Below are 12,673 nucleotides of genomic sequence, written 5' to 3' on the forward strand. Positions count from 1 at the left end.
CAGGGAGGAGTCATATCACCCACCCTCTTCCTGATCTTGATCAACGATCTGATACTTTTGAACTCCCTAACGATCTGATACTAGAACTCCCTAACGATCTGATACTAGAACAGGACACAGTTGGGGCACCATCAAGATATTGGCAAGGGATAGACCGGCGTGGAGGAACTTCGTCGCTGCCCTAAATGCCACTAGGCATGACAGGAAATGATGATGATGGTGACTAGAACTCCCTAACGATCTGATACTAGAACAGGACACAGTTGGGGCACCATCAAGATATTGGCAAGGGATAGACCGGCGTGGAGGAACTTCGTCGCTGCCCTAAATGCCACTAGGCATGACAGGAAATGATGATGATGGTGACTAGAACTCCCTAACGATCTGATACTAGAACAGGACACAGTTGGGGCACCATCAAGATATTGGCAAGGGATAGACCGGCGTGGAGGAACTTCGTCGCTGCCCTAAATGCCACTAGGCATGACAGGAAATGATGATGATGGTGACTAGAACTCCCTAACGATCTGATACTAGAACAGGACACAGTTGGGGCACCATCAAGATATTGGCAAGGGATAGACCGGCGTGGAGGAACTTCGTCGCTGCCCTAAATGCCACTAGGCATGACAGGAAATGATGATGATGGTGACTAGAACTCCCTAACGATCTGATACTAGAACAGGACACAGTTGGGGCACCATCAAGATATTGGCAAGGGATAGACCGGCGTGGAGGAACTTCGTCGCTGCCCTAAATGCCACTAGGCATGACAGGAAATGATGATGATGGTGACTAGAACTCCCTAAAGGAATGCTAGCTGCTCTCTACGCTGATGACTTGGTGATGTGGTGCAAGGAAACATATGCTACTACTACCACCTACATAATGCAGATAGCAGCAGACAAGCTGACAGAATGGTCACAAAAATGGTGTGTAGCTATCAACAAAAAAAGGCTTCCACTAAACTTTTTACTCTATCACCAAAGCAAAAAGCGGGAATTATAAAAATTGGCAATACTCCACTTAAAAGTGAAGAAGAAGCGACATACCTTTGTGTCACCTTTGACAAGAAACACAAGCTAGCCATTATGCAGAATTTAGCAGGGACCAGCTGGGGAGCAAATGAGAGGATCCTTAAGAGAATATATGAAGGAACCATAAGACTTCATCTCGAGTACAGTTCAACAGCCTGGTAAACGACACCAATGACAAACCAGCAAACTCTAGACAAGGTTCAAAATCAAGCTTTACGAATCATAACAGGATCTTTAAAGTCTACACATGTTAAAAACATGGACAAAACTGCTGCAATACAGCCACTCAGTGAGAGGAGAGACGCCAAGATCATGGTCCAGGCAGAGAAATTCAAGTACCTGCCTAACCATCCAGTGAAACCATAGATGGAGGTGCTGAGAAAGAACCGTCTGCAACGCAGTAGTTTCATCCACCAAGGCCCAATGCAGGTCGCTACCATGATTAAGGACTGCAAAGATGAATGTCAACAAGTCATGCTCGTTCAGTCTTGCAAGCGTTAGAAGGGGACAAACTTCCTCATCTAATGGAAGGCATCCAAGAACTTGCAAAGGAAAGACGAGTGGCACTACAATGGATTCCAGCCCACTGTTGGATCCCAGGAAATGATGAAACAGACAGGCTAGCCAAGCTACGAGCAAAACAAATGCAACCAACCAACAGAGTTAATTTCTCCGAAAACAAAAGCCTGATCAAAGAAAGAAAGAAATGTTTTATTTAACGACGCACTCAACACGGTTATATAGCGTCAGACATATGGTTAAGGACCACACAGATTTTGAGAGGAAACCCGCTGTCGCCACTACATGAGCTACTCTTCCGATTGGCAGCAAGGGGTCTTTTATCTGCGCTTCCCACAGGCAGGATAGCACAAACCATGGCCTTTGTTGAACCAGATATGGATCACTGGTCGGTGCAAGTGGTTTACACCTACCCATTGACCCTTGTGGAGCACTCACTCCGGCTTTGGAGTCGGTATCTGGATTAAAAATCCCATGCCTCGACTGGGATCCGAACCCAGTACCTATCAGCCTGTAGACCGATGGCCTGCCATGACGCCATCGAGGCCGGTAAAAAACACAAAAAAAAAACAACAACCTGATCAGGTCAGACAGTGAGGGATGATTATCACCTTCTCAGACAAGTGGATGAAATAACTTTGTTAAGACTCCGTACAGACCACAACAGACACATGTTAAAAAGTTCAAGCTAGCACCATCATGAACTTGCAGCCGTGGACTCGATAACCAAACAACGGAGAACATCCTACAGCAGTGCCAAACCTATCAAGGTTTGAGAAAATCTGAGTGGCTTATTAAAACAACCATACAAACTAAAATCTATGGTGACAGAGGAGAAATGGAAAAGGTATTCCTCAAGTTGCCATTTCACGTTGAATCACTGTCGTAAAATTATTTAAACCAATTAATAATCTTAATTTTATATTTATATTTATAGTTAAATCATGTAAATTATATTTTTCCGCGTATGATTAAATGAGTTTGTAGCTGAAATGTTTATGAATCGTTCTAGAATAAATGAACTTTAGCTTACAAAATTAATGTTTTGTTACTGTAATTAAATGGGAAAGAAAAAGAATCAATCGCCGTTGTGAGATATAGAGAAAGCAATTTCAACCCTCGGAACAAAAACATTTTGTCCCTCGGGTTGGAATTGCCGTATCTATACCTCACAACGGTGATTGATTCCATTATTATTACCCACCTGGTGAACATATAGCGATGTCGTAAAAATATTTTATCACCAGTCTGATGATGTCGTAAGAATATTGTACACACCACCAGTGTCGCACAGATGTCAATTTGACATCAACACAACCTAGACAAACCAGTTGTTATTTTGTAGGCTCATTTTTTCTTTGCGCAGATAATATGCACATTGAACATGGACACAGAGTCTCGCCTGCTCCTGGAATTTATACAGATTTTTGGACAAATATTACATTCTTTTAAGATGGGTAATAAATAAAATATCACACTCGTTTTTGTTAGATATCATTTTTACGCAACTCTCGAACTTCCGTTGTATCTGACCACACTTTAGTTCGGTTAGGTACCGAGAAAGTTAGCTCGTTTCGTAAAACAAATGTTATGAAACAAAAACGAGTGTAGTAATCTATATAGACACGACAATACTGTTGCATAGACTGGTGTGTGGTGGTGCACTGTTTCAGAAGACTGTTCACTCGGTCGTTGAATCTATGTTAATCAGTGGGTGTGCGCTACTTGTCCAGGTTAGGACAGAAATAGTTCCTTGTCCGTCTTCATTTGGTCACGTCAGCCATCATCTAATCTCATCACGAGATCTGGGAGTCTCGTCCCAACCCGGACATCAACTAACTACACATTTGCTGTGTCCACACAATTCATTTAAACACTTATAAAGACAGTAGGGGTGTGGTTACGTCTTTAAGCATAAAGATGCCTGGACCGAGCTACGTCAGAGTCATTTACAGATGTATCAAATTAGTGATAGCCTGGACAGCATCAGACCGTACAGGTATCTTGTAGGGTCAAGCAATCAGGTAAGCATCGATCCAGCGGATGTATCCGTTCAAGGTTCATGCACGGCCACCCAGGGTTCAGCATCCGACATCGCCAGCATATTAAATCGGACCTGAGGTATGTTCAGGAGGGTGAACGATCGCTGTCACTTGCTAGACTGGTATTTGCGCCTAACGTTAGACGAATGTGATGTGATAGAAGACAATGGTACCAGTCAAATTGATCGCGGGCACTCGGCCTCCTGAACGCGCTACTGATGTGTTGTGGGGCGTACTTTTGAAAACTAAATTTGAGAATATATTCAGTGTCCATTGTTTGCCACCACGGCAGCCGTGCATAAGATAAATTGAACGAGTTTCAATACACAGAATCACGCCCATTGCTAAATATATGGCGGCATGCTAGTGGGCCAATGACGCGCCGTGGAGTAGTTGAACATACAGTCGACTTATTGTCCCTCAGTGTTCTGTTTAACTTGAAAAAAAGGGTGTTTTAAATTAAATTATAATCTTTCAAACTGGCATTGTTGCCGAACTTATATTGTTACGGACTGTTGGTGAGCAATATATATTGATACACCAGTTTGCTACTGGTGATGTTGCGACAGCAAGGTTGAGGGAACTCACTCTATAGATATCTTAAAGGAATATTTTCCCTTACATATCAGCGTGCTTAGGTAAAACTTGATATTCTTCGTTATGTATTTCAGTTTTTTATTCAGTGCGCGTCAACGGGAGGTTTCAGAACATGTCTGGACTTTTCATCAAAAGATTGTTTGTCAAGTGTCACGACAGATGGTTAGGAATAGGCTAGTGGGTTTCCTTAGCTTGTTTTAGCATGGTGCAGCACCATGCCTCGATAGTCTAGCACCATATAGCCTTAATCAGTGCCATGCTGCCCTTAGATTAAACAAGCCTTTTTCAGTAATTATTTCTAAAATTGTCTTTATATAACACTCACAAAATGTATTATTTATTAATAACATATGCCCGTTATAGATTTAGCCTTTCATTCATTAAAGCAAGCACATTAATTACATTTATTTTTATTTCAATATATTTTTTGTGTTTCATAAAACAAAACAGTGCCATGAAAATGGTAAATATGGCCCAAAAGTGTTTAGTGTACCACGCCTTGACACATTTCTAGGGACATTCATTCATTCATTCATTCATTCATTTCTAGGGAAAACACTACATAATGCGTCTGCTTAGGTTTTAGGGGTTAGGGATTAGGAACAGGATTAGGCTCCAGAACAAGATCAACGAAGACTGTCTGCGACACAGAGTATTTTCCTCGCCATACCAGAATGAAAAACAATTCACGAGCCCCAACCTTCCTTCCCCTCCCCAAACCTGGCTGTCGAGATTCTGAGACTTAATTTAAAGGAAGTTGTTTCCAACAAAACACACACACGCGCACACAAACACATTCACCTATACAAGCATCCACACACAAAAACATACACATACATACACGTGCACTTGGGCTTATGTACAGAGAGTTAAATAAAATATAATGTGATCCAAACAAATGGTAAAATCAGTGTCACGTGAAAGCAGACGTAGGAAATAGGATATATGTTTAATTGTATTTATTCAACGATAGAGATATTCCATCTAGACGTAAATATAAAGTCATTGTCTGCCGCTCAAATCGCAATGTGTCTCGGTGGAACGCTGTAGTTTATACTCTGTTATATTCATTCTCTGGGAAGATGAGGTTGCCTATTATAACACTTGTGTCTGCTCCATAGGAGTGTCCCATCAGTAGGTATCACTGTCTATGAATACAGCACGGACGACCGGCCCTAGAGTTCTCTCAGATCAAATATTACCTACGACTCTTTATGAGATATTTTGTTTGTTTGGGGGGCTGAGGGAGGGAGGGGTTTGAATTTTTTCAGCAGGGTTTTGGGTTGTATTTTTTCGGGAGGTGTGGAAGTTTTGTTGTTGTTGTTGTTGGGTGTGTTTTTTTTGGGGGGAGGGGGGTGCTTTTTGTTTTGTTTTCATGTTTGGTTTTTGTCTTTTTGTCGTCTTTTTTGTCTTTTTTTTTGAAGGGGTTGCCTTTTTGTTTTTGTGAGTTTTTTCTACGCATCACACATTATGCATGTCCACACTGTCGTCGATGACGCTAGATAATCAAGAATAGATCCTGGGGGCCGAATTTACACAGCCTATTTTAGACGTACACTGGAGTATCTGCGTGTATTTACAATGCTTAAACACCTGCGTTAGGAAAACCAGGCTTCGTAAATGTTGCCTTTGTTCTTCTTTTCCACATACCTCAGCACATTTTACAATCAAAATTTATTAACAGTCCTACACATGGTAATAATCACTTTTCAACCAGAGAGTTATAGAGAAAACACGTGGCCGCCATGTATCATATTCCTTCCGATTACGCGCAACCATGACAATATAACTACGACTTTTGATATACCATTCGCACAGTACTGGTTGGAATGAGATATAGTGTAATAAATATATCCACCAATGAGAATCACTGGACAACAGACGCTGTTGGTCAGGGTGCTTTATAACCTCACCCACTAATTCTGTCAAAAGTATTATTTTGTGAAGTGTTCTGTAAGTCCCCCCCCCCCCCCCCCCACCCCCTTCCCTGCCCCAGTCTGCACTTGTTTCCGCCGTGTGTGATATTTACCATTATCATTTGCCTGGTTCATTTCAACACGGTTTAATATCGCTAGGCAAAGCACGTTACCTAGAGATTCAAAATAATTACCTATAAATCAAGTCTGATATGCTATGATAATAATAATAATAATAATGGAACAACATTTCATGAATATTCAGTCAAATTCACACATTTTCTAGCTGTACATGGTAGAGGGCGGGGATAAGGGAAGTCTCTCTCTCTCTCTCTCTCTCTCTCGTCCTCCTCTCTCTCTCCCTATCTCTCTCTCTCAATCTCTCTCTCTCCTCTCTCTCTCCTGTGTGTGTCTATGTCTCCTAACTCTCTGTAGCTCCCCCTCTCTCTCTGTGGGTGTGTGTGTGTGTGTATGTAGCTCACTCTCTCTTTCCCCCCTCTCTCTCTCTCCCTCTCTCTCTCTCCCATCTCCTCTCTCTCTCTCTCTCGCTCTCTTCGTCTCTCTCTCTCTCCCTTCCCCCCCCCCCCTCTTTTTCCGCTTTTCCCCCCCCTTTCCCCCCCCCCTCATTTTTACCCTCTCTCTCTCTCTCTGTGTTTGTGGTGTTTGTCTATGTAGCGCTCTCCCCCCTCCCTCTCTGTGTGTGTTTATTTGTATGTAGCCTCACTCTCTTTCCCCCCCCCTCTCTCTCTCTCTCTCTCTCTCTCTTTCTCTCTCTCTCTCTCTTGGAATTAGATGCTGTAGTCAATGACGCGATCCAACCTTGCATGTTTCAGGTTATATTAATATTTCAAGCCAAACTATCAGATTTAGGTAATGTTTTCTCGCTTTCAAACACGCTCTATTACAGACAACAGACTCGACTTCTAATAACGAATATCAGTAACCGATGAATGATGATTTATTAAAAACGCAGAGGTAGGTCTGCCAGTCCTGATAGTATGGCAGAGAGTGTTGTGCAGAGCAGTACATAATACACTTCAAAACTTACATACCATTATTGATACTTATATTTTAATATGGGTCTTAATACGCATTGCTATGAGAGAGAGAGAGAGAGAGAGAGAGAGAGAGAGAGAGAGAGAGAGAGAGAGAGAGAGAGAGAGAGAGAGAGAGAGACAGACAGACAGACAGATAGACAATACAGTCTTTGTCAGTACACATGTACTGAATAACCGTTCATGAGTTGGCGATAGCGTCAACGCGACCATCTTGCTTGTAAGAAAACCGAACAGCCGGTAATGAGTTGGCGATAGTGTCAAAGTCTCTAGGTGAACCGAATAGCCGGTCATCAGTTGGCGATAGCGTCAACGCGACCATCTTGTTTCCAAGTAAACCGAATAGCGGGCCACGAGTTGGCGATAGCGTCAATTTCACGGTCTAATTTCTAGGTGAACCGAATAACAGGTCATAAGGGGGCGATAGCGTCAATGATACGATGCTAGGTATAAAAAATGGTTTTATGTGCACTGTTTTATAGATATGAACACACGTACTAGTATGCTACGAAAGCATATTTTAAACGTACTGTTCTATAGATATGAGCACACGTACTACTATGCTGTTAAATAATATTTTTTATTATTCCTATGGTTAAAAAATAAATTGGTACATATCAAAGTGACACGTCCCACTTGGCGTAACACCAAGTAGAACGTATCACTTCTATGTCATCAATTTGAGCACTACAACTTTACAAAACTAGTTGAGTGATTTAAATTAAGATCGAATATGGGTTATTAAACTCGCTACCATTTCGTATCATGTTTATGTCCCTCTTGAAATATTTTTATACTGAAAATGATTTCACTCGGGACATGAAGACGATTCGAAATGGAAGCTCATTTAATATGCTTTAAATATGCACTGTTCTACATAATACACGTACTAGTATGCTACTAAAACGTAAAGGTGTAAATAACATTTAGAAACAGCAACTCTAATTTATGATGTATCTACGTATCGCTCTACGCGATGCATTATCATGTTATGAATACGCATACTTATTTGGTGGATTATAGATAACGTACTGTCCCAGGATGGAAGTATAAGTCTTTTGGCTCCCGTTCCTTTAGTGTGAGTGCTGTGAAAAAAAATGGAATGAACTGCCAGACACTCTTAAAAATGCCCCAAATCTTATATCATTTAAAAACACTTCTTAAAACACATTTGTTTTTCCAGTACTTTTATTTATCCAGTTTGACTTTTTATCTCCCCCTCTTAAGCATTCATAACAACTCATATTTATTTATTTTAGTATTATTCTACTAATTGTTATACTATGTTATTGTTTTAACCATGTCATTTTAATTATGTAGTGCGCTTTGAGCATACATTAGTGTGGAGTTTAACAACATGCTGGTACTGGCCTCTTTGATATAATGGTTAAGGCTATAGTTGGGCCTCTATAAAGACTTCTCTATTCATCAACAACTAATCATTAACTCTGGTCCTAGTTACACAGCCCAATTACGTGATGTGGGTGCCCAAGACAATGTGCTTGAATCTTGATGTAGGCATACAGGTAAGTTTTTTAAAATACACCTATGCTAGTAAAATTAACATTATAAAAATGTATTAAGTAATGTTGTTTTGTAACATATTTAGGCAGTTATTTTGCTACATGTATGTAGTAATAGTAGTGATGTTAGCTAGTGTAATTAAATTACTGAACACCTGTTAGGTTAAATTTATTAAATTCATAATGCCAGACCGTTAAATCCAGACGTACCATTCGGATATTTAATTTTAAAACATCATATGATATTTTCCAGCCATTGCACCACGACTGGTACATCAAATATCGTGGTATGTGCTATCTTGTCTATTGGATGGTGCATATAAAAGATCCTTTGCTACTAATGGAAAAATGTACCACATTTTTGACATTCAATAGCCGATGATAAATGTGCTCTGGTGGTGTCGTTAAAGGAACAGTCCTGAGTTTGCTGCAATTTTTTAAGATGGTATCGACTAACAGAGACACTTTAACGAGTGTAATATCAGTGGTTGTATATTAAACGCGTTTCTGATCGTTCAAGTATTTGTACTAGGTTAAATTTCATTTTATTTCCTAAAATAGTTTTGTACGAAATTATTTGGATTTCTTACAAATATTAAGTTGACCAGAAAAACATTGAATATACAGACACTGATATTCTAAACAAGAAAATATATTTAATGCGTATTTTTAGACGTTAAAAGATTTTATTAGTCGGAAACATTTTAAAATGGCAGAAACTCAGGACAGTCCCTTTAAAGAAAACAAAGTTTAACTTTCATATGATATCTTCATTTTAAAAAGATATCAATGTATTAAATTCTATAATACGATACACGGTTCATAGCAATATACTATGTATTCAGCTTTCTCAGTATAAATACGTTTTTAGAATGCCTGCCAGCCTGCATAATCATATATCTTACACAAACATACGCAAAAACTATAAATTAGTTTAATTACATGTCTGTTATGGTTGGTTCTTAGTGCAGGGATAGATTTCACTAGACATTCCATTCGGCAATAAATTCTATAGATTTATTATTATTATTATTATTATTATTATTATTAGATTATGTTTTTCTTTTCCAAGAATATTAAGTGTTTAAACAACTAGATGCGTTAGGTGCTTAAAAAACAGGGGGTTTAAGTTTAGAATGATATATGAAGTATAATAATGATGATTTTTTTTCCCGAAGGCCACGAATACAATTTATGGAAGAGAAATTAGTAGAACTTCCAGTGGCTACTTTTATCCATTATTATGATATTTTACGTATGGGCGTATATTGTGTGATAGGAAAAATAGATGCAAATATGTTATAATGGAATCTTGACAGAAGTTACTACAAGTAGCTGGATGAAAGTAGTGTCCGAAATAGAATAAAACTGATTTTTGTCGATTATGTCTTTCATATTAAAATGATATGTAAATTTTTTGTAAATATGGTGTATTTTAACGAAAGATACTCTGTACCTATAACAATTTAGCATTTACTTGTTACAAGTGGGTTATAGTCATTCATGTACAAGGGTGCTGTGTTTACTTTTGAAATTAAAAGAAAGATTGTTGATACTGTAAGACAGGTGTGTAGTTGAAGGTGTAATCTTTAAATTTTAAAGCAAAATTTAATAATTAAATTTATTTAAGAAAAATTATTTGCAATAGCACCTTTAATACCGGCATAATAGATCACGCACTCAGAGTGGTTCTTGACAGTTTTGCTCAAAAGTTACTTAGAAATGTCTACAAATATTTAGTTTTGGAGAGGGATAGGGGTAAACCGTCATCAGAGAAGGTCCCTCACATACTGCAACAGCAATGAAATTAACACGTCCATCAAATTTGTTTATAGTCTGTTCCATTAAAGAGCACAAATCACTTGTTTACTAAATTTCAAGAGTAAATACCACCTTGTACATGAATGAGAACCTAAACAAGTAAATGCTAAATTAGGTAGAGTATCGTTAAATAGATATTTACAAAACATTTACTTGTCAGTTTAATATGAAAGACATAATCGACGAAAATCAATTTTATTCTATTCCGACACTACTTTGGAAATGAAATACCAGTAATGGAACAATTTGTTGATACACAATGTTCAAAAGCGTTATTAAATATTAAATAATTTAAACGCCAAAACCGGTTTTAAGCATTTGTTTTCGTTGTTTGCTTTTTATTCGGTTGTTGTTTGGTTCCTGTTTTTAATACATTTTTCTAATGTTATATTTGTTACCGTGACGACTATGTAATATTTTTTTTTAAATATGTAAAACATTATACACAGACAATATTCAATTCAATTCAGTAATGCTTAAAACAGGCTACTCAGTTTAAAACTATAAAGTGCGTTGATCCTAATGACATGTACCATTCCGAAAGCTCACAACAGTAGAGTCATTATATAATTACTACTAGCTCGAGTACTCTAACGGTAAGAGAGCTTGACGGACATTTGGATAACTGTCCAACTGTCCAACTGTCCGTCTAGCTCTCTTACCGTCAGAGTACTCCGGCTTAATTACTACATGTACTTACACAGCGACGTGCACGACGTCCTACAAACAACGACCACGTGTACTAGTCTATATGACAGCACTGAATGATCTTTTATATTAACATCATCTTTAAACAGTCAAATGCATTATATCATTACTATAAAACATTTAAAGTAACGACAAAATATCAGCCAAAATTCACCTGAGATTTAAAAAAAAAAAAAAAAATATCCTGCCATACTCACCGCGTGAAGAGCTCGATTTCATACAGCAATTGCTGGTGCGTGCTGTCGTAATCCTCGTGCGTCGCGCGTTCTGTTGCACGCGAAATAGTGCATGCAAGTGTCTCCACAGCCTGGATCAATCCGAAGATTATGGTCATCTATTATTTAATGGCACCTCTTCGCCGAGCGCTCGGGTTCCTGTAGAAAACGCCTCGCCGAAGGCTGGCTTCGGGAATCATTGATCATTTCCGTCGACCAGTGCCGTCTTACCTGGAGCAATTACCAGTCGACTGCAATATGTCAAAGTCTTCGCGTAACAGCGTCACGGGCTCCGGTGTAGTCGCACGTCTTTCTCGTTATTGGATAGCGGCGTCGGCCCGCCGAAAGGTACTTAATGATTTTGATTATCCCGACAAGGATTTTTGTAGGTAAATAACGATTTGGTAAGAACGAAATCAATGGGAGGTAATGGATCCCGGCACATCAGTACACAGGGAAACATCTCGGTAAATACGAAGCTTGTCCATGTTTTATTAGCATCACTGGCGCGATTCAAAGATGAGGTTAGGGCCAGAGTATTGTCTTCACGTGCCTATATCACATCTAGGTTCCACACTGTTGTCTTCACGGTTCAGGCACGTCTATTCAGGCACAACCTTTGACTCTGCCAATCACTGAAAATAACTATTTGGCTAATATAGTTTAGAACGGATCAACAACAATGGACGTTGCATTAGCGTTGCCATGATTTTATACTGGATGGGCACCAGCACTGACTATGAGACGTGTTACTGGGTTACAGGAAAATACAAAACGGTGGTAAAAAGGGGTGTGATTGGGAGGAGGGGGAGGGTGGCATGGTCAGTGTGATTCAGGAAGTCTGTAAACACAGAAGAATTTTAATAAATACAAACTTTATATTTAATTTAATACATGATGGAACGTAATAATGCCACAATTTGAAAATAATGATTAAATTTACTGGGACAAAAATCAATAAATAATAAAGTTTGACATGCTATGAAACAGTATTGTCAATGCGAGATGATCGATCGTTGACGTTTTCGTGTTATAATGAAAACGGAAGTAGAATGTAAGGATGCTACTTGTGTTCACTGCGAATCGCGAAATCGAAGTAATTATCAAACTGAAAAACCAAAACAACATTACTCATAAAACTACTTCATGTTTTACTCGGTGGGTATGAACCAGCAAGGAATTATATGAATACATTATTGGAGCAAATGAAGTAAAGTGAAAATCACGATAGTTGAGGCAT

The 12,673-nt window shown here is 39.0% G+C and overlaps 1 protein-coding gene across 1 annotated transcript in view; it reads right to left on the reverse strand.

Moving 5' to 3' along the window:
- The window catches only part of LOC121375689 (leucine-rich repeat-containing protein 74B-like), a 67,946-nt gene extending 56,291 nt beyond the window's left edge, over positions 1 to 11,655 (reverse strand). The window contains exon 1 of the mRNA XM_041503274.1: positions 11,416 to 11,655. The gene's annotated coding sequence lies outside the window, so the exon portion shown is untranslated. The remainder of the gene's footprint in view (positions 1 to 11,415) is intronic.
- Between the last annotated feature and the right edge of the window lie 1,018 nt (positions 11,656 to 12,673).

The sequence above is a fragment of the Gigantopelta aegis genome, chromosome 6, assembly GCF_016097555.1.
Source record: "Gigantopelta aegis isolate Gae_Host chromosome 6, Gae_host_genome, whole genome shotgun sequence".
Lineage (NCBI taxonomy): Eukaryota > Metazoa > Mollusca > Gastropoda > Neomphalida > Peltospiridae > Gigantopelta > Gigantopelta aegis.